The following is a 22,694-nucleotide window of genomic DNA, read 5'->3' as shown; positions in this document are numbered from 1 at the left end:
TACCCATTTTTTCTTTTTGTTACACATCAATGTGAGGCTTCAATATTTTTTAATTAATTTTTTGTCTCATTGCCCCTACATGTCTACCATGATCGCCCGATTTTCACTTTGAAACACGTGCCGATGGGTCCATCATCTTGTGATCGTGACTCCCTCGTGCTCCTTTCTTTCTTTGTTCTTGGTACTACAAATTTTTTTACCCTCGCCTTGTGCTTGACCATGGGACAAGGGGGGACTTTCTAAATTTTCTTTTATTAAAAAAAATCTCCCTCCCCATTTAATTTTTGCACTCTCTTCTTCTTCTTCTTCTTTCTCTCTCCCCATTCCCCGTCTCCCCCACCCCCACCCTTCCTCTCCCCTCCCTCCCCACTTCCACTCTTCTTCCTCCCCCCACCTTCCTCCCTTCGCGCCTCCCCCCGCCCCTCAGCTCCATGCTCCTCCTCTCTTCTCCCCTACTACCACACCACTCTATGGCCCCCCATTGCTTCCCACTCACCTTGATTGCTCGCAATGTCCCTTGCCTACCCCTCACTGCCCCTAGCTTGAAGGAAGCACGGTCTCTAGTGCCCTCTGCTCTCCATCCTACCCCCATCTTTGCTACCTCCCCCCCCTCATTCTTGTCCTTCCGCCCCTCCTCCTCTTCATTCTCCTCGTCCAGTTGCCCTTCCTCCCTCTCCTCCATTCCCTCCTTTATCACCTTTCTCCTCCCTCAAGGAAGTTACTATATGTATATCCTCTACATCACGTGTGTTCAAGGCCTATTCATAAATATCGTTATTTGTGAATTTTTCTTGAATTAAACATAACCCTTTTCTTTTCAATCTGTAAATAACCCCTTTATATTACACGCTTCTATATGTAAAAAATGGTATTTTAAAAATATCTTATTTTAAACCCACATGATGCATACATATATTTATGAGTAACTTATCCGAGCCACCTCCTCCTTGCCCTACCCTTCCGCCCCATCCTCGATTGCTCCCTTTTCCCCCCAACCCCCCCATAAGCACACCCTCCCCCCATAGCCCCCTTTCCCACCCACTCTCCCATCTTCCCCTCCGCACTCCCCTAAACACAATATTAGTGAGTTTGGGACTCTCCCAATTCCCATTTTTTGAATACTAAATAGGTGGCACTGGATAACATGCCCATAAGTTTCTCAAAACCATATGACGTGATCTATCATTGGAAAGAACTTAAAAAGTGGAATCTATTGAGCTATAGAACGCTCAATTTGGAGTACTAGTAATCAAGCTATGACAAATCCAAAGATTTGACCACGTGTCCCAAACTTATGGGAAATTCCCATATTCCCCAATATGGTGTTCCTATTAATATCCTCTTTTTCCAAAACCTCCCATTAACCCATGTGTCCCTATTACCCCACACCTTTAGGGCCATCCCATTATCTAATGCCCACAGACTGGGCCTCCCTACCATCTATCCGATGGTGACACCACTTATGCCAACCTGCATGTGTTCTTTTGGTTCTATTTAGAGATTTTCATGCATGGGGATTTTCTTGGATCATAGGCTATTTCAGTTGTCGTGCATGCGGGAGGATGCACATGGGGTCTCAGCCTTGGATGTTGAGGGTTCTATTTCAGTTTGTTGTTCTTCACCGCAAGGATGCACGTGGAGTCTTAGTCATGTCGGAGCTACAACTGTTCACACACAGTGTAGCGAATTGAGGTACATGCATTTTTGTAATTTTAAATTGCTTAAAAAATAAAATAAACAATAAAAATTCAAATAAGATATAAAAATTTAAAAAATAATTTAAAAACATTAGAATTCATTGAATTTTTTCTCACACATATAAGCTATAAATTATAAATTAAAAAATATACAATTTTTGAAAACCTGAAAAAAACCTAAGATCACATTTAAAATCTCTAAAAATTCAAAAGAAAGCTTAAAAATTTTTAAATATCCAAAATTTTTCATTGATCCACTTTAGATATTTTATTGTTGGTTGCATAAAATTGAATAACCAATAAAATCAAATAAAATTCAGAAAAAAATATTTAAAAATTTAAATATTAAAAAATACATGAGGTATTCTTGGTATTCATTTCTCATGCTATAAATTTTGAGCTTGATTGGATTGTATTTTGGATTACTTCATGGTTGTGGTTTCCTCTCCATTAGTTGATTGTCATGTACTCATTCAGATTAGGGTGCATTCACACACCCTACAAGTATCATTTTTTTTCTTTTTGGTGTACCGCAAACCACATTTAATTAATAAAACGAACCAATCGATCACATTTTTCATGCATGTCCATGCTCAACACATATCATTTTAAATAAAATAAAATAAACTTATTATTCATATTACATGCGATTTATGTGCTAAACACACGTATTTTAATTTGTACTTAAATGAATCAACTAGCTACTCTTGCATGCAACACTAGTGGCAAAGAAAGTGCTCCACACACAATCATTTGTAAAAATGAATATACATTTAGAGAACTTTAGAGTTGGATTCGAGTTCCGAGGTTCATCTAATGCACCATTAACATGTAATAAATTTTTTTAATGGATAAAAGGAATTACGATTTTCTTTTTAAGGTTGATCACCTAATAAAACAATTCATCTATTGATAATAGCTTGTAAAATTCACATGCCATTAAATCTGAATCCATCTACACTACAGATCTATCATTTAATTAATGAACATGATATGTGAGAATGAGAGTGATACAGTCTCTTAACTTAATCAGTCCATGTTGCTAGGTGCAATTTGGTCTTGGTTTAGTTGTATAATTGTGGTGCAATTTGTTGAATTTTTTGAATTTTGATGGTCACGCTAATATAGTTTGGATTATAGTGTGTACGTATTTGATTTAATTTCTTGATACAAGGATCAAGGTGTCTATATGTTTGTATCTCACAAAGCTATCGGTCACATGTGTGGGTAGGTAATGTGGAATTTTTTCTAGGATGTGGTTTGGTTGGGGTGGTCTTATGTGTTGTTTACACTAATACTCTGATGAGATCTATCTGTGTGGTGTATGTATTTCATTCTAATCTAAATGGCACCTCGAAATCCTTTCCCAATCCAATATATTCCATTGGTTAGTCGTTGTGACTATTCTCAATTGTCAAAATTAGATCTTATTGCTAAGGCTGGTACATCCCATTTTGTGGCTCTCTCATTGCCACTCATTTCCAATTATCCTACATCGTGTGATGAATTATTAACCTCTTATAGCAAGCAATTTGGTTCTGTTTGTGGGACCACTGTCTTGATGACACCTTGAGGTTTGGTGATTTAGGCTTTGTCTCTCTCCTACTGTGGGGAGACCTTTCCAGTAGAATGCTAGCTCTTTTCCAATGTGGACATTGTGAAGCTCCTATATACATAGAACAAGGACTTAGTGGATGCTAAATAGGTCATCACTATATTTAGTGTTTGTGTTTTCATGATCTTTGATCCCTTTAGGAGAGGTTTATGCTTGCCAAAACCCCATCTAATTACATGTCCAAGGAAAATTTCACTACTTCCAAAATGGTACTCAAGGGCATGACCACTAATTGGAGTTCTTATCTCCTTGCCAAAATGGATTAACACTTTATTAGGGTTACTAGGGGTAATATGATTAATGTTACATATGGTTCTTACTTATATGTTTTCTTGACTTACTCTATCCCTGCAAACAAATTTTCACTACCTTTTGAAAATCCTCCTATGGTTTCCCCTCCTAAATTTGAAGATCATTCTAAAACTATCCCTAAAGATCAAGATCTCCCTCCTCCTCTAATCCTTTAGAGGAATGTGTTAAAGCATGTGACTGAAATAGTTCCTGCTCTAGTTCCTCTAGTGTTAATCCCTGCTACATCAAGTGGTACCCTTCCTACATGCCTTACATCTACCAATTTATTTAGGGCACACAAAGATGGTAGTTTGAACATATCAATTCCTTATTTACAATGCCTACTAGTAGGAGACACCATTCCTTTCATTTGTAAGGACATTTAGAGTTCCATAAAAATATTAATTACAACTTGTGTTTAGCTATTATAATCTTCTTTTTATGAGGAGCTATGGAAGTCCAAGGGGGAATTACATAAAGCTAATATTGAGCTTGGCCCAATTGACTAAAGCAAAGGCTTAAGTAGTTACTATTAATGAGGATAAATATTATCTTTCTAAGGAAATCTAAGAGCTTAAAGCTTCGATTGTTGCCTAGATAGTAGAGTTACAATTAGCAAGTTGTACAGTTGGGCATCAAAATACTAAGATTGAGGAGTCAAAAGAATAGTTGACTCAGTCATGCTCCATTCCTCCAAGTCATCCTAATGTACCATTAGTACCTTATTTATTAGCTACAAACTTGGCTACTTTTCAGCATAATGCAACTTTATGTCCTTTATTCCAAGCTAAGGTTGAAAGAAATTAATCTAGAATGGACCTTTTGTGGTCCAATTTTTTGAGCAGTTTATGGAATATGTCATGTTAGATCATTCTTTCTTTGTACACTATCAACAATAGAAGCTGGCCTTTTATATGAAGCTTTCCACTATGGATTTGCATCCTCCAAAGGATGGATAGAGTAGTGCTTGGTACTCAAATCTCCTAGCAGAGGTTGCCCAGAAGGTTTTTGTGGATTCAGTTATACCTCACATCATGCTGATGTCTTATATGTATCTTAGAGGTGATCTTTCGATTCCAAATGATGAGGATATAACTTGGTATGTGGAGGATGATATTTCGCAAGCTGTTCTTTATGTTCAATATTTGGAGTTGTGGATAGATGAGATTTTTCAAGCATATTTCTCCAAAGTAGATGATTGTGCAAACGTTTATTGGCATTCCATAATAGAGCCTATTGTATTGAATCAATGACAATTGAAAGCCCTGGACAATTACAAAATACTAACAACTAAGGGAAGATATATTAGCCCATGTTTCTAAACAATCCACTTTTGGCATCTCCTTCTTTGAAGCTTATGATTGCCGATATGTTCTAGGTCCATCGGTGCCTTCCCTCACTTATTATCAATAGATAGCTCACATATTTGATTCTTATTTATGCATACTTCAATCGACTCTGCATATTATTTTCCCTCTTCCTTTTCAACTATAAGGTGCTCCCCAAATTCCTATCTTTACTCATTTCCCATTCATTGTGGATTGTGTTTTCTCCCTTTTTCCTCCTTGTCTTCCACTATCTACCACACTCCTTTCTACTTTTCTAACATATTTCATAACAGTTCCTTTCTTATTTGATTCAGTTAAGTTATGTGAGTCTCCATATTTAACCCTTTCTTCTTTTTACAAATTTTCCTATCCATCCCTTCATCCCTTAATACTTGTTTCTCTTCCTCCATCCACATCTTGGTCCTAGTCTCCCTCGATTAGTAGCCACTCTGGTTTGGATTTGCAAATATCTAGATGTAGAGGGTGGAGTTAAACTGATTCATTGATAGGACCTCAAATTAGTTGGCCTATGATTCTAGGGGATTGGAAAACTCCTATACACGCTTATCAAAATGATTTGTACTTTCCCCAAATCTATCATCAATCTACTGTTTCTTCATTTAGATTAACTACTCTTTTTTCTTGGTACCTAGTGTACATGCATTATCATTCTCATCATGGTCAAAAGCCAATACAAAAGTTGTGTATTAATACCAACGTGGATGTTGATCCCCATCATTTTGATATCTTGTATTTCCATGCTCTTTGTCTTTTGAGCAGATATCTTGCCCTTGTGGAGAGGATGTATTGTGCAATTATTTCAACTCCTCCCAAGATGTCTGTGGATGAATCCCTTTTCATGGATTGATTTAGAAATCATCAAGCCTTTAAAAGAGAACATCTTCATTGATGGTTTCTTTTTGGATGTAATTGGTGGTTGATCTTTAGTGGAGTTTTTCTTCATTCTTCTTTATTAGGGCATCATTCAAATTTTTATGTGTTATGTGTTTGTGTGTGGGTGTGTTTAATTTGTGTTATTTTAGAGATATGGTTCAGGAAAGCTAAACATATTTGAAGATGTTGATTTATGGATATAGCTAAAGTTTTGAAGACTTGCGAAGGAATGGAAGAACTTCTCATATCCTTTACTAAATTTTTTGGTTGTATTTTATAAGTTAACAATTGATTCATGCTTCAAGGTGTTTTTCTTTTGTCAAATTTTTAATATGCATCCAGGTTATTTTGAAGCCTGATGGGGTCGAGGTTGATTTGTAGATACTATTTGATTGATGTTGGAGATAGAACTGTGGAGCTAGTTTTGGACTTAGTATTCTTTCTTGTCCCAAGGTCATGAGGATGCTCCTTGATAAAGTGTCGGGATATGTTGAGGGCTGAATTGACTTGTTTTTTGGGTTGATTTTTATTGTTTTTGTGAGCTAAATGGTTGTTTTTGTGATGGAATAATTGATTTTTTTTTAGTTTGGAAGTTTTTTGGAGTGTGTTGTTATGGGTTGAGTAGGTTTAAGAAGTTCATGATAGTTGTTGGTTGAGATATGATGTTATGATAGGTTTTGTGATGTATATGTTTGGTTTTTATAGGGTCTATTTTGCCTTTGATTTGATCTATTTTCTTTCTATTTGTGAGGTTGAGATTATGAATGAATGGTTTGAGGAATGATTGAGAGTGTGTTAAAGGTTTTTGATGGTTTGAAGTGGTTTTGGTTTGATATGTATGGTTTGTATGCCTTCTGTAGACCTTTTGTAGTATTTTATAGAGCTTTTGTATTTGATTTGTAAGTCTCTATTTGCTTTTGTATGTGTTTTGATGGATAAATTTTTAGCTTGGAGAATATTTTGCACTCTTGGAAGAGGAAGAATACAAGCTTGAAATAGCTCGAAGAAGCATAAAAAGTAGTTGATGAAGACTTGAAGTGAAGACTAAAGTGACACTGATCGTGATGAGCTCCCAATGGATACTATAGTGGCTCTTGTAACTCTTCACAAAAAGTAGTTGATGAAGACTTGAAATGAAGATTCGAGTGACAGTGACACCGATGAGCTCCCAAGTGGCTTTGATAACTCTTCATATTAGGCATACATCTGAGGAAGGGCATCCATGACCATGACAAGATTATTGAGAGTTATTTGTTATTCCAATGCACTATTGAGAGAGAGTATATGTGAGAGATAGTGTATAAGAGATAACTACTTTCCTATGAAAAACAATGTATCTATGAGTGAGACTATAAGAGAGATGCTGAGAAAGACTATAATACTATATTAGGGAATTTGAAAATTCTCAAATTATATGAGATGGACTTGCACCTCTCTATACACATGATGATTGAGATATGCCTCTCAATCTCAAACCTTGTAGCCCTCATTATTGTCCATTTTCTCTACATTGTCACGGTGGACATTTCACTTCTCTCTCTCAAATCATCACTCCCTCTCTTCATCCCTATACCTCCCTCTCTCCCTCTATATTTTTATTTAGTTCTCTTTTTACTTCTTCCTCCCTAGATGGACATATTTCCCTTTGAACCCACTCTCCTTCTTTCTCCCTCTCTCATCTCTTTCTATGTCTCTTTATCCTTTTTTTGAGTGTCCCTCCCTTTATTTCTCTCTTTCTTCTCCCCTCTTTCTTTGTTTCTCCCTCTCTCCCCTTCTCTCTCTCTTTGTTTCTCTCCCTGTCCTTCTATCCCCTATCTCTCCCTCCCCATATTTATTTCTCTCCCCCCTCTCTTTTTCTTTCTATTTCTCTCTCTCTCCCTCCCTCCCTCTCTACTTTTCTCTCTCTTTTCCCTCTCTCCCTCTTTGTTTCTCTACCTGTTGATCCCTCTCTCTTTATTTCTATCCCTCTCTCTTCCTCCCTCCCTCTCTCTATTTTCTCTCTCCCCCTCTCTCCCTCTTTGTTTCTCTATCTCTCTATCCCTCTTATTGTTTCTCTCTCCCTCCTCTCTTCCCTCGTTGTTTCTCTCTATCTCTCTATTCTCCATTATTGTCTTTATGTCTGTCCCTCTCTTCATTTTACTTTCTTATCTTTATTTTTATCTCTATTTATTTCTCTTTCTCTATATTTTTTTGTTTCTCTCCCTCCCTCCTATTTTTCTATTTTTTAAATCTTTATTTGTCTTTGCTTTTGTTTCTTTCTCTTCCTCCCTCTATTTCTCTATCTTTTTGTCCCCCCTATATATCATTATTTCTCTCCCTCTCCCTCTCCCTCTTTGTTTCTTCCTCTTTCCCTCTCCTCCCCCTTTGTTTCTCTTCCTCTCTTTCTTTCTCTCTCTTCCTCTCTAGCTCTCTCTCTTCCTCCTCTCTCCCCGTATTTGTCTCTCTCCCTTTCTCCCTCTTTCTCTCCCTCCCTTCCTCTCTTTATTTCTCTATCCCTTCCTCCCTCTCTTTATCTCTCTCCTCCCCTCTTTCTTTGTTTTTTCCCTCTCTCTTCTTCTCTATCTCTCTCGTTTTCTCCCTCCTCTCTCTCTTTTTCTCCCTCCCTCTCTCTATTTTTCTCTCTCTCGCCCACTCTCTCCCTTCCCATCTTTATTTCTCAGCCCCTCTCTTTGTTTCCATTTTTCTCTCTCCCTCCCTATCTCTGTATTTTTCTCTTTGCCCCTCTCTCTCCTTTGTTTCTCTATCCCTCCATCCCTCTCTCTCTCTCTCTCTCTCTCTCTCTCTCTCTCTTTGTTTCTACACCTCTCCACCTTCATATCTATTGTGTAGGTCTTGTTGCTCCTTGCCCCTTTTCTCTTTTAGGGTTGTGACTTAGTTTGGGTTGTTTATAATGTATCCAACAGCTCCTTAATAAAGTGTTTGGCTTGCTTAGCAATGCCACAATGATATACTCCATGTTTTTGGACTTGATGAGAAAATATTTACCAATTTATCTTGAATTGGTAGATCTTTTGGCATGTCATTCAAAGTGACATGATCTTTGTAGATGGATGATGGAGCATCCATAGTGCCCATCTATTAAGGTTATGGTCCTAGTTTTTCATTGGGCTATCTTTTTTGGGATATTAGGATCCCCTTGGTGTAGGTGGATTTATGCTTCAAACAATGTATTACATTGGCTTCCTAGGGCAATGTTCCAACTGTAGAATGGTTGGCCACCTTGCAACAGAATCCTCTAGGATGTAGTAGAGGAGATAGATTGCTAGGCCTTATTTAAGCTCCTTTTAGAATTAGGGGGGAGGACCCTCGCCTCACACAAGGAGTGAGAGAGAGCAATAGAGAAGATAAGCTACTAGACAAAGGAGACAAGGACAAGACAAGGGGAGAGACAAACAAGAGTAGCAACCATAGAGATGATGGAATTTTCAAAAGACCCCAATCCCGTTGCTTATAGAGATGCAACACTAGTGATGCTAACAATATCAATGGTGACACGGATGACTGCACCTGAGTCCCCCCTTTCTTAGGCCATCTATGTATCATCAGAATAAGAAATGAACTTACTGATTTAATGAAAATGAATTGTAGTTCAGGTATCCCTAGCTCTTGGTGAGTATTGCATTGGCAATGAAGACTTAACACCTAACATGTAGTGGATACTTGTATGGCCTATGTGATACAAGAACATGGAAAAAGAAACTTTGGACACATGCAATTTCTAAGGGAACCTAAAAAATGTGCAAATATTTAGAAGTTTGATTTTCATTTCCAAGTTTTATGTAATAAGTAGCTCATTTAAGATACAAAATAGACTGGGTCCTTAAGTTTGGTCCAATAGGCAACTGCCTAATGATTAATGATCTAATAGTAGATGATTACTCATTTATAAGGTAGAACAAGTCTATTTCGGGTCCCTTTCTCTCTCATTTTAGTAGCACAAGTTTGCAAAGGGCCATTCTTCTCTTCTTTTCTATAGAAGTTGTAGGTTTCAACAAGCTCTATGTTGTTTAGGACAATAGTCAATCTTCTCTCTTCTCTACATGGGTCCACATGGGGAATCCCTTTGGGAAACTCTATAACTCCAATCATAGCAACATATGCTACTTTCTAACATCTAAATACTAGTAGTACAAGCTTGCAAATAGCCATTTTTCTATTCTTTGGTATAGAATCTCTAGGTTTCAACCATCTCTATGGAGTCTAAATAGTAGTCAATCTTTTCTATTCTCCACATGGGTCCACACGGGAATCCCTTTGGAAAACTTTGCAACTAGAGTTATACAAATATATTCTACCTTTTTAAATCTAAATTTTGATATAAATATAACTAAAATAAGTTTTTATAGCACAACGGGTTGAGATCCTTTCTTCTTCTCCAAGATCTCGAGCCTTGTGCAGTTTTTACACAACTGGGTTGTGAAAAAAGTGATTCTCTCACAATTTCATTACAAGAAATCCCTCAACTTGTCAGTCAACAATGTGGGATTACATAATAAATTGTCAAAGATAATGCTCCATGATATTGGGCTCAAATCCCAACAATAGGATGAAGTGTTCATTTAAACAATTCAAAGCTGGTTGACCAACATCAAAGGTGATAAAGTCATTGAGCACTTGTGGATTATTCATGTGGCATGAAACTGTTGAAATTTGGAGCATAGAAAAGTGAGGTTGTAGTTCCTTTATCATGATAAATGCATGGGAAATTTATAAATTTGCAAGGTAGGACTTATTACAATACATATTATAAGAATTAGAGTAATGATCCTTTTTCCAAGAATGAATTGAATGTTAATTTGGTGTGGTAGCAATGTAGGTCTGAATTTACTTAGTTTGATAGTGATTTGGGTGTGCAAACATTAGGGTAAAGCATTGGAATTGATGCATGAACATGCATGAGTTTCATATAGGGAATCAATTTAGATAGGAACTGAGAATTGCATGTATTATGCAATGTTTGTAGTGCATAATAGTATATTAGGATCAAGCTTGTAACTCTAATGGAGCTTTTGAAGGTCAAGGGCATATAGAAGCATGTATTCACATGCATTACACTTGTCACAGTGTGAATGGACATTGTTGTTGTACATTTGGTCAAGGTTCTTGAGAGCAACTAAGGGCACCCCATTGGAGACAAGTCTAGGGCACCCCATTTGGTCAAGGTTCTTGAGAGCAACTAAGGGCACCCCATTGGACATTGTTGTTGTACATTTAAGAGCAAGGTAGATTGGGATACTGGCATTGAGAGACTTGGTTTATGACAGTGAGCTACTTGTGATTTATGTAAGCTCTAATAAGGGGCCAATCTTTGGGGTCTATTATGCAGCATCAGTGTGTAGAGCATTCTAGGTCCCTTATTCAACATGTCTTTTGGTTGTTTACTAATTTATTTCATGTATGGACATTATTTTATGTTCATGCACATTTACATGATTTCCAAATGTTCATATGCATTTAATTATTTCCAAAGGTTAGTTTCATGGTTCTCTCATTGCAACGTTTCATTAACTTTCTCAAATACAAGTATATGGTTGCTTGGGTTAGGTTGGAGATTGGGAATAAAATTTTGGAAGTGTTGTAATTAATGAACAATAGTGAGTTTTTAGATATTTCAATAGGATGTCACTATATGGGAATAGAATGCAAGTGATGAGGAATCATTGGTAGGTGATGAGGAACCATTGTCATCAATAGAGAAGAAAAATTGCATAGTGCAAGTCTATGGAAGATCATGCTAACATAGGATAGCAATATATAAATGCAAGTCCAAATAATAATCTTTCTCTTGATGCTTTTTATTTAGAGATGACCTTGGTTATGGCTCCATCAAGTTCAATAGAGGATAGATTAAGAGCATTTTTTGATGCTAGTTAGGGGGATAGAATTGTTAACAATATTTTGTAAAGGCTAAAGTCAAGGAAGGTCAAAGAAAAGTGAAAGCACAAGTGTTTGATTCATAATATGGTGGATTATTATTTTAGGGCCCTTCTATTACTTGTATTACTTCATGGACATGTTATTACTATGGTTGTACTAGAGATGAACAATGGAGGGGTGGGTAGGAAAAATAATAAAAAGTAGAAAATTTAAGGGAAAGATATGATGGAAAATGAGGAAAATTCAATAAAAAGTCTTGATGTGATTCTTTAGAAAATGTGGAAGGAATAGGTGGGGCAACTAGAGAAGGACTTGTGAGGGTAGAAGAAAATATAGGATCCATAAGTTAATAAAAGGACAAGGGGTAAAAATGAGAATTTCAGCAGTAGATGCAAGGCTAAATGATAAAAGAGGAATAGAATTGAGACAAGAGATCAACACGTTGAGGTAAAAAGAAAAACAACGAGAAATTTTTTGATAAAAAAGTAATAGCAACAACAAAAGGGTCATATGAATAGATAAAACAATGGTGATGAAACGCTTGAAAGAAAATATTAGTGAAAAGATGATTTGCAACAATATGGTTAAGTACATTAGTGCTTAAAGATGGAATGTCGAACTGATAGAAAGTACATTGCTGATGGTGTTGGGCCAATTGAGAGGTGAATACCAAAAACTTCCTCTATACTAGGAGATATGTTGGATGTACGTGTATGATGGCCTTCAAATAAGGTCAAATCCATAGAATGCACATATAAAATTGCTTGCAAAATAATATCACCCACAAAATATTCTTGTCTTCCTCATCTAGCACACACTTTTGCAGATCACCCATGATATACATAAAGGAGAGCAAATGCACCTATGTGTAAAAGAGTGGGGATAGATGGGTAGGACACGGATTAGCATGGGAATACCCAGTTATACTAACAGGGTATATAAGGTGTTGAGAGACCCAATTAGGGCATCAATTATTAATAATCAAGCCTCTCTTTTCTCCTTCCTCCTAGCTTTCATGGATTCCCTCCTCTTTCTCTCTCTTTTCCTGTCTTTCTCTCTCTTCAGCTAGTCTTTCTCTCTCTTATTCTCTCATCTTCTTCCCCTTCCTCTCTCCTCTTTGCAGTCTCTCCCTTCTCTCCTTCTCTCTCCTAGGTCTCTTTCATTACAGTTGGTATCAGAGCATAGTTTTTAGATCCTTCCTTTCTCTCTCCTTTCCCTCAAATCTAGTCTCATTGTCCAACAATAAATCCTACTTTTCAGGTACACAGGTAGAGACGGCAGCTTTCTTGGAAGACACAGCGCAGCTATGCTAGGAGGCTTGGCCAAATCTAGAGGCAAGGAGACAAAAATGGCAGCTCGTTTTCAACTTTGAGGTACAACAAGGACAGGAGCTATATGAAGCAGTGATGGAGTACCATGTGGTGCTCGCAGCCAAGCTACACTATTTGTAGTAGCATGTGAGCAGAACAATCATACCAAAGGCCTAATGTTGAATCAAGTCGAGTTAGGGCTTGCTGATAAGGGAGAAGGAGACATGCGTGTGAAGTCCAGAACTCTCTTGTGGTCATAATTGGATGATCAATGGTGAGCCCACACGCTGACATGAAGCCCAATGCTTCATCAACACAATGGGCCAGCTCCAAGTATCTGCTTCCCTGCTCACTGCCACTTGTGAAATCCAAGTTCCATTGTGTAACCCTTTGCCTGGCTGCACCGCATGAGTATGGTAGCCAGAAATCTAGTTAAAAGAAACACAGTAAAACATGAATTGATTATAGAGAACCAATGGGTTTCAAGGTGCTGTAGCAGGATCGAGTAGTTGACATACTCCTCCATCCATGCGATTGTCAAAGGCCTTGTTTATCTCCTTCCAAATAACAGAATATAACATCAAAGAAAAGCTTCTCTTTGTCTTGTATTCGTGTATGCTCTCAGGTGTGCCTGGTAGGTAATACAGCTTCTTCCAGGGTCCTGCGCTGGTCTGGAGAAAGTGAACCAGACTCAGGGAAATCAATGGAGAAATGGATATACAACTTGCATACACTTCCCACTAGACGATAGTGAATATCGTAGGGGACTATATTTCTAAAGGGGGATAGGTCTATGATCTCATAAAGGGCAAAGCCACGGTAGGTTATCCAGTGTGATACTCTGACCCCAGTCGCCGCTGCTACCTTCTCATCTCCAACCCAAACACTTGTGTATCCTTCAATACATGAAGCTTCAATGTGATAGGCACGTTGTAAAGCTTGAATGATTACTTCCTCAAGAGCCCTAAGACACCAATGAAGATCTAACTGATAATACCTAAGATTCTGAATGGGATACATAACCAACTAGCCAGGGCCATGATATGTGACTTCACCTCCACGTTCTGTTTTGTATGCATCACAAGGAGGATTATCCATGTCAAATAGCAGGTAGTCCTCAGAGCTTTGAATTCCCAAAGTGTACGCAGGAGGATGTTGCAAAATGATCAACGCATCATTCACATCATTTCCTTTAAGTACATCTGCAGCTCACCACACCTCTGGTGCCGGGACCCTTGAGTGATCTCAAAAGATCAGATTTGAATTCTTCAGGAGACTCAATTCTATCTCTGTCAAGAGTCTCCTACTTTCCAGATTCCCGGACGGGATCCTAGACATTGAATCTAGAGGGTCGAATTTTAGATGTAGCACATCTTGCCAGCTTCTATTTTGCATGCAGTCATAGATGAGCAAGCTAACCTTCTCACCATGGGAGGAATACCTTATTAAGAGCTTCACCACATACCTAAAGTCAAGGCACCCACAAATAGAGGGATCGTTCCTGGAGATGATTTAAATTTTGTAAATCTACAGCTCCTTGTCTACATGCTGTGTATTCATAAGGGATCCCCTTATATTGAAAAGACTTGTTGTGAGATTTCTGGTTGAGGTAACCAGCATTGTCACATGGAGAACAACATAATCTGTGCAGCCAGGCAAGCTTGGGAATAAGGTCCTGCTGCAATCTTGCCTGCATTCCCCAGTTTGAGTCCTAAACCACGATGTGCAGACTTGCAACAGGGTGGCTGCGAACCAGTGGCTCGTTTAGTCCCAGCATACGGATGTTGCATGGGAAGTGGCAATTGGCATCCTTACGTCAAATCCTACTTATTTCCGTCATGACTTTGAGGTTGAGTTATTTGCTGCATAAGTACTGCAGAGAAAGATCCAGAGCGAGGGAGTAAATCTTCAGCTTGATTATAGGGGAGCTCTGTAGGCAACACTACTTACTTCTACAAAAAAATTTAGCAATGGGCACCCTCAGCTTTTGACCTAGATATGTTTGGCATTATGAGCACTGGTTCTAAGAGCTGTGGAACTGAAGAAGCATGTTGAACTGTTTGCAAGCCTCTATGAAGTACAAGGACAAGGAAGTGTTAGCAATGCCATTTTGGAGCTGCTCACAGTCCTTCGTGAGGAGGCTATAGAAGACCAAATTGTTAATGTCATCTGATTCTCTTTTGACAATTGAAGTCAAGACTTGAGACACCAGCCACCAATTCTCCTATGGAAGTTCAGCTCTGTAGATTCCCAAAGACCCAAAGTGACTACTGCTCTATTGAATGGGCACTCAACTCAGCATAACAGTTTTCTTTTAATGATTCTCTAAAGCCTGGTTTGTGTCTATGTTTGGGTAATAGCTCCATAGCAACAGCTGATTTGGAGTAGGTTCACAATTGCATTTTGTTTGAGCTCAAGCAGTTGCTTACACCCAAACCTAAGGGAGGAGATCTAGAAGTGAGATACAATGTTCTGGCTACAGGAGGCATGTGAGGGACATGACCAAACATTGTTCTTCAGCTTGTTGCTATTCTTATCTTTACTATTCACAACAAAATTGGGGCTTTGATTCTCATCAGCCTACCTATGCAGAGATACTTCAACGCTCTGTCATTTTGGAACATGCATTTATGGCCACATTTGAATGTGCTAGATGTATTTTGCAACACTGTGTAGAAGAGATATCTGTTTACTGCTATAGATTAATAACATGCATACGATGATTGAACTTCTGAAGTCTTTTGAAAGAAACTTCTCTTTCTGGTTGGTAAACTTCTGTCTGCCTATGGTGTTTTCATAGAGGCTTTGAAAAGCTCCATGCCCTTTGCAGTGTGCATGATGTAGAGCCATAGCTAGCTGAGCCGGCAAGCTGCTTGAAGCAATCAACCTATGACAATCTCGACTAGGATTCTTGGCCCTGAACTTGGTGATGTATTTAGAAGAGTACAAGGCCTCAGTGTTAATGCAAATTGTAGCAATGATTTTAGGCGGATGGAAGGGCCTGGTATGCAAAAGTCAGATGGCAACAATTTTGGTCGGCGGATGCCTAGACATGGCATCAATGTTGCAGAAATGGTGGTAGCAAGAGAACTATTGATGCAAATGATGTATGGATCTACATGGCATTGAGAACCGCCATTGAGGCCTAGGATGTCTTGGAATAAGCACCTTACCATTGTGGTGAGGTATACTCTTTGAAAGAGTCCTTGCAGGGTATTGCAGATAGCCAGTCCCACATAGTCAGCCCGCAAAAGTCAATTACAGCAAAGCCTTCTTGTGTGACTAAGCATGGGCCCTATATCTCGATTCGAAGAGGGAATCCCCCCTTCTATCTGAACCAAAAATCTCCCCATTCAGCCCTATGGTTTGGGAGATATGCTCAGTTTTGTGCTCAGAGGTACTGTGGGTCAGCAGGCATTAGTCCTACACAGTCAGCCCGCAAAAATTGATTATAGAAAATCCTTCTTGTGTGATAGAGTATGGGCTCTATATCTTGATTCAAAGAGGGCATTCCCCCCTTTAATGTAAACCAAAAATCTCCCCATTCCACCCTACGATTTGGGAGATACGCTCAGTTTTGTGCTCAGAGGTACTGTGGGACAGGCAGCAGTCCTACACAGTCAGCCCACAAAAGTTGATTACAGCAAAGTCTTCTTGTGTGACTGAGTGTGGGCCCTATAGCTTGATTTGAAGAGGGCATTCCCCCCTTTGATGTGAACTAAAAATCTCCCCATTCTGCCCTATGGTTTGGGGATATGCTCAATTTTGTGCTCAGAGGTACTGTGGGATAGGCAACAATCCTGCACAGTCAGCCCACAAAAAGTGATTATAGCAAGGCCTTGATCATTTATTGTCAGGGATATTTTTACATAGCCTCGTAGAGGGGATTGAGGGCTTTCATTTGAATCAAAAATTTTGGCAATCAGAGCTTCCTAGTTCAAGATATTGTCATTTCTGTAATAAGGGGTCTAGTGGACTACACTTGGGATGAGAGGCCACAAGGGTAAAGCAAAGGCCCAAGAGGACTTCCAGCGTGAAATAAGGGACTCCCGTGCCTCAATGAATGATCCTAGCTCAGCCCGGGAGGATCGTGAAAACATGTTTGAAGAGGGTGCCCCCGAGATAGACCGCTTATCTATGCTCAACTAAACCTTATGCCAACATGAGACCCGTCATGCTGAACGACATCGAGAGATGGAGCAACGCCACAGGGAGATGGAAACCCGCCAAGATCACTGTCATTCCAAGATGTCACATACATGGAAAACCATCTAGAAAGAATTATGTACATGGACAACATCATGCAAATATATATGAGTATGTACATGGAGAGCACCATCATTATCAGCAATGGAGTGCTCGATATCATTAGCCACTTGATCATTACTATAAGCAACATGCGCATCCTTATGAGCCACATGATACTTCTCAAGAACGATGCCATGATGAGAGAATCTCGCTACTGCAGGCTCATGAGTAGATGCCCCATCAGCCCAAGCCCCTTAACTTTGAATGCCCAGTAGTAGTAGCCACGCATGTGAAACTCATGGACATGAAATGCCTAGGGATTGATGTATTGATTACAGCCTCATCTGCTCTAGTCCAATTTGACCTAGTGGTTCCCAATGAGTTTATGGACAAGTCAATGCATGCTACCATATGGGTTGGTAAGGATCTTGTGCCACCATCAGTGCTTGACGATGACACCATGAATTACTTCTATGATACAACGGATGCATTGGATCACAATTACCCTTTTGACCCCGGTGGTAGTATGGTGACCCATGCTTGTATGGATAACCCTTGTGCTCTTGATGCTTATTATGCAGGTTATATATTTGATCCCAGGGAACAGAATGGTCTTGGAAAAGCCCTATCCTGATCAGCATTTCACCAGTGCAGTTCTTTCCCTACTTCAAGGATGCAATTTTGATTGAGCAGTAGCTAAATTTGCCCTAGTCTGAAATGTAGACAACTTCCAGACAATATACTATTTCAGAACAGTTTTTACCCTGCATTGATGATACTTAAGTGTCACCTACAAGGCTTGAAAGTATGCTTCATGAGCTTCGTTTTGACATGTTATACGCCTCAATCGGAGCTGCCCATAGGAAGTTATGACCAGTTTTCTCTGGCAGGCCTGTTCTGGACAGCATGCTATCTAATGTTTGTCAGCCCCTAATTGTCAAGAATTGGAGGCCAAACTCATATGCTATCAACTTGCACATGTCATATACATCATATACACAATTCTATGCCCCAATTCCACATGAGATTGTACTTCACTATACCTATATTCTCCTTTGTAATGCTGAGCAAAGTAGTACTCTGCAACCCTCCCCTTTCGCTGTGAGCCATAGGTCCTCTTTTTATTTTTGAGGGCAAAAACCTTTGGGGTCGGGATGGAATGTAAAAGAGTAGGGATAGACAGGTAGGACACGGATTAGCATGGGAATACCCAGTTATACTGACAGGGTATATAAGGTGTTGAGAGACCCAATTAGGGCATCGGTTATCAATAATCAAGTCCTCTTTTCTCCTTCCTCCTAGCTTTCATGGATTCCCTCCTCTTTCTCTCTCTTTTCCTGTCTTTATCTCTCTTAAGCTAGTATTTCTCTCTCTTCTACTCTCACCTTCTTCCTCTTTCTCTGTCCTCTCTACTATCTCTCCCTTCTCTCCTCTCTCCTAGGTCTCCTTCATTACACTATGATTGACTGATAAATTATCCATTGCTCAATCAAAAATGGACATTCGTAAATAAATAGACCAAGGATTCTTCCACCCATGAATAGGGTTTCTAGATTAATAGTGCTAAGAGACATGTAAAAGGAATGGCACTACTAGTAATGTTGAATCTAGAAGGATGGTGATACAAGTTAAACATAACAAAAAAAACCTTCATGTAGACAACCCATGCGGTGTTGTAAATACTCCACATTGGAAGAAAAAGTATCGCACAATTTAGCATGCTGCTATAGGTGAGAAAGGTCATCTTAGGAAGACATGTCAGAAGGAACCAGAAGAGTAGGAGTAGGAATGGAAAGCTCAACCATACATGTCTATAATTTCTCAATGTTGTCTATTGTGATACAACAGTGGCTTGATTCTGTTGCAACTCACCCTCATAGTTAGGAACAAGTTGTGTCTAAACCAACCATATCTATAAGGGCATGATTTAGAAGCACATGTGAGATGAAACCCTCACACCATTTATGCACACCTACGTAGTACAAGCCACTTGCATTTGAGACGGTGCAATCAATTGAGATTGCCAAGATTGTAAGGCCAAATTGCTACATCATTTTTGAAAACAAGAAATAAATGTAGGGGAAAAAAATTGGACCTTTGGGTTGATGGGTGTATTTATCCACCCGATCCAGTCACTCAAAGGCCACCACAATTTGAAGGGCTTACATCATTTGTAAAGTTCATTTGTGAAGGCAATGAAAGATTGTATGGATACACATACAAACTTGTCACACAAGGATTAGCAGGGGTTCATCAAGCCTTGGGAAATATGCAAACAAGATTACAAGGGAATATGTAGTCTTTGATCGAAAATGATAGATTCTTGGTTGAGAAGGATAGGGATAACCAGAGCCTACAATAAGCAATGTCTATCATTGAAGATGCTATGTAGGCTAGTCATGTGCAAAATATGGAGTTACAGTCTAAAGTTATGGAATTGGAGAAGGAGAATCGAAACATAAAGAGGAAGCTCACAAAAACTTTGGAGATTGGGTCCACTTTAAAAACCAAAGAAGCACATCGGTGCATCTGATTAATTAAACCAATTCACCAATTAACCAAAGGAAGTGGAAAATATCATAGATGGATTTATTCTCAATCTGCTACAATGAGAAATATATTTCCTCATGCAGAGAATGATACTATTTCCGAAGTCCTATGCAACGATATGGTCAAAAATGCATTGGAAAATCATAAATTCAGGGACATTGTAGATGGTGCCGCAAGTGAACATCTTAGGGATGTGAGCAACTTGTTTACTACTACAGATGCTCAGGGATTATGTGACAAGGTGGGAATGAGTTCTGAGTCATATGGTATGCTCTATCAACAATTGGATACATGATTTAAGCAAGTCTTCAAAACTAAGCGAATAATGCCTCTGCCAAAACCATTTCATACAAAAACAACTAAATGAGAAAGTTTTAGAACTAATTGGTGAGCCAACACATCTGGAAAATACACACACATTGAAGTATGGTTCCAAAGAAGTTGCATTTGTATTGAATGCATCCAATAACTTTGTATTGGATATATGTAGGGTTCAGATTGCTATGGTCAAGTTCTACAATATGTCTATGGAAGAATGTAGAGGCAAAGCTTAAGTTTGTCCTCAAACTTGACGAGAGTAAGATTATTAAGGGGCAAAAACTTGAAGGTGTGACTATAATACTTATGAATCAAGCATTGGATCCCAATATCGATGAAAACCATCCTTTATACTTCAGTGTACAGTTAGAGAATGAAATATGGTGGCTTGCAGCATTTGAAGTACCAAAGGAGGACCATGAAGTACTTAAAGTTTTTTAAAACCTCACTAATATATCCAGTGTTATTCAACAACAAAATAATGGAGCAATTTTACACATCGGGGGGTTTGGGGACTATCAAGTTGAATGGCATCTTACATGTGATTAAAAAATATTAAATTGTATGTTTGGATTATCAAATGTAGCGAATGCAAAATTTCAGTGCATATACTACATGCAAACTAGGAAGAAAGGGAAAGATGGAAAGAAAGAATGGCTTACCAAGGCAAGACAACAAGGAGCTCCAACACGTGAACAAAAAGTCATGAGAAATGGAATGCGAGTTCTAGTGGATCCAAACTGGTGCCCTATTTTGGAAATACCACTAACAAGGGTTCACTTTTGCACATTGCATCATTTGGTTAGAATAATTGAGAAGCTAGTATATGAATATATATGCTTTGCAAACCAGATGCAGCTTGTGTCAGAAGCTGCTGCTACATGCAATATGCTACATGCAAGAAGGTAGAACGAGTCCTCTCTGAAGTTGGATTGCACGGGGGCCAAGTACAAATAAAAAAGGACAAGAAAAAATTAAGAAATAGTGGAAATATTTCTTGTAAACCATGCTTTGGTGGACCCAAGGCTAGGAATTTTATATCTCCACCTCGAGATGAGAAAGACAATATATTTTTAAAACAACCAAAGAAGTATGAAGCATGGAAAAAGTTGCACCTTGCTATTTTGGATTGGAACAATGGGGGACGAACGAGGATTGCAAAGGTAGAAGTGTGGATACACCTACATCATTTAAAGAGAGAGTTGCTAAAGTTCAGAAGTCCATGGTGGAGGCATGGATTACAAACAATATAACACACTACATGGTAAGTATTGTCACCATTACAAAAAATATCATCATTTTGAATTAGTTTGTGTTTCTAATCTCTCTTTTTGTGCAGCATATACTTGAATCACATGGTCCATACTTTGCAGATCAAGGAAGTTTGGCAGTATGGTCAACTCAAGGTATGGAATGATCTCATTGGTAAGATCGTTGTGCTTTTCAAAAGGAAACTGATCATGGAGGTGGCATCAATGATTCCAATTCTATGAGGTAATTAATTCAATGGTGGTATAGGAGATTAGAGATACGATACAAAGAAAAAGAAAAGAAGTCCAAAACCTCTCAAGAAGAATTTATAAGTAGGAAAATATATGAAGTGAGAAAAGCTAGATATGAAAATAGCACAACTAGACAACACCACACAAAATGGTTGGCAACCCAAGAGAGAGATGGCAAAAAATGGAGACTAGATAAAGATAATACTTTTGATGCATTTAGAGTCCATGAGAGAGCATAGGTACCCAGGATATGATACATCAATACTAATATCTTTAACATGAGATGTCTCGCAAATATTGTTTAAAATTTTGAAGGTTTATCACTTTGTTTTTCAAAGTCAATTTCAAACTATATTTTTTAATTTTAAAGTTGATTTACACCATAGTAAGTTTAAAATTTTCGTACTTAAGTTAAGTCTCTCCTTTCATTTTTTCCCATTACTCTTCACTCTACCCTCTACCTTTCTATCCTTCCTTATCACAACCATGGCACGTTCCAAGATTCCTATCAATAAGTCACCTGCAAGAGCAAGAGGTCAACACTCTTTTGAATCTAGTGAGCATACTATGAGTAATAAAGGTTCCTTGGTGTGGCTGACAATGGTGGCCCTACTGAAACTAATAATGGTGGTGCTACTGTGTCCAACAATGGTGGCCCTAGTGTGGTCAATAATGATGGTTTGCCATTGTCCAGAAATGATGGTCCACGTGGTCTAGTTTCTCCACCTCCCACTACTGCTTCTGCCAACTTGATTATTCCTAAGGCACCATTCTCTAGATTGGTGCAAGAAATACTGCAAGATTTGCAGTTAGGGCATCCGCACAAGTTCTTTTCAAGGAACCAGGCAAGGAATGTGGGGCGATGGTCAAGACAAGCCTTGCTTGCTCTCCAAGAAGAAGCTGAAAGTTACTTGATTGATCTAATGGGTGATTCTCAAGTTTTAGCCATTCATGCCCGATGTATCACTATTAAGCCCATAGATATGGCTATTGTTCGTATGATCCGCAAGAACAAGGATGCATTAAATCTTAATATCAACAATATGCTTTGAGAAGCTACCTTG

Source organism: Lygodium microphyllum, chromosome 30, assembly GCF_053477565.2.
Source record: "Lygodium microphyllum isolate KBCC chromosome 30, Lygodium_microphyllum_v1.1.10, whole genome shotgun sequence".
Classification (NCBI taxonomy): Eukaryota; Viridiplantae; Streptophyta; class Polypodiopsida; order Schizaeales; family Lygodiaceae; genus Lygodium; species Lygodium microphyllum.
Note: the sequence above shows the minus strand (reverse complement) of the source record.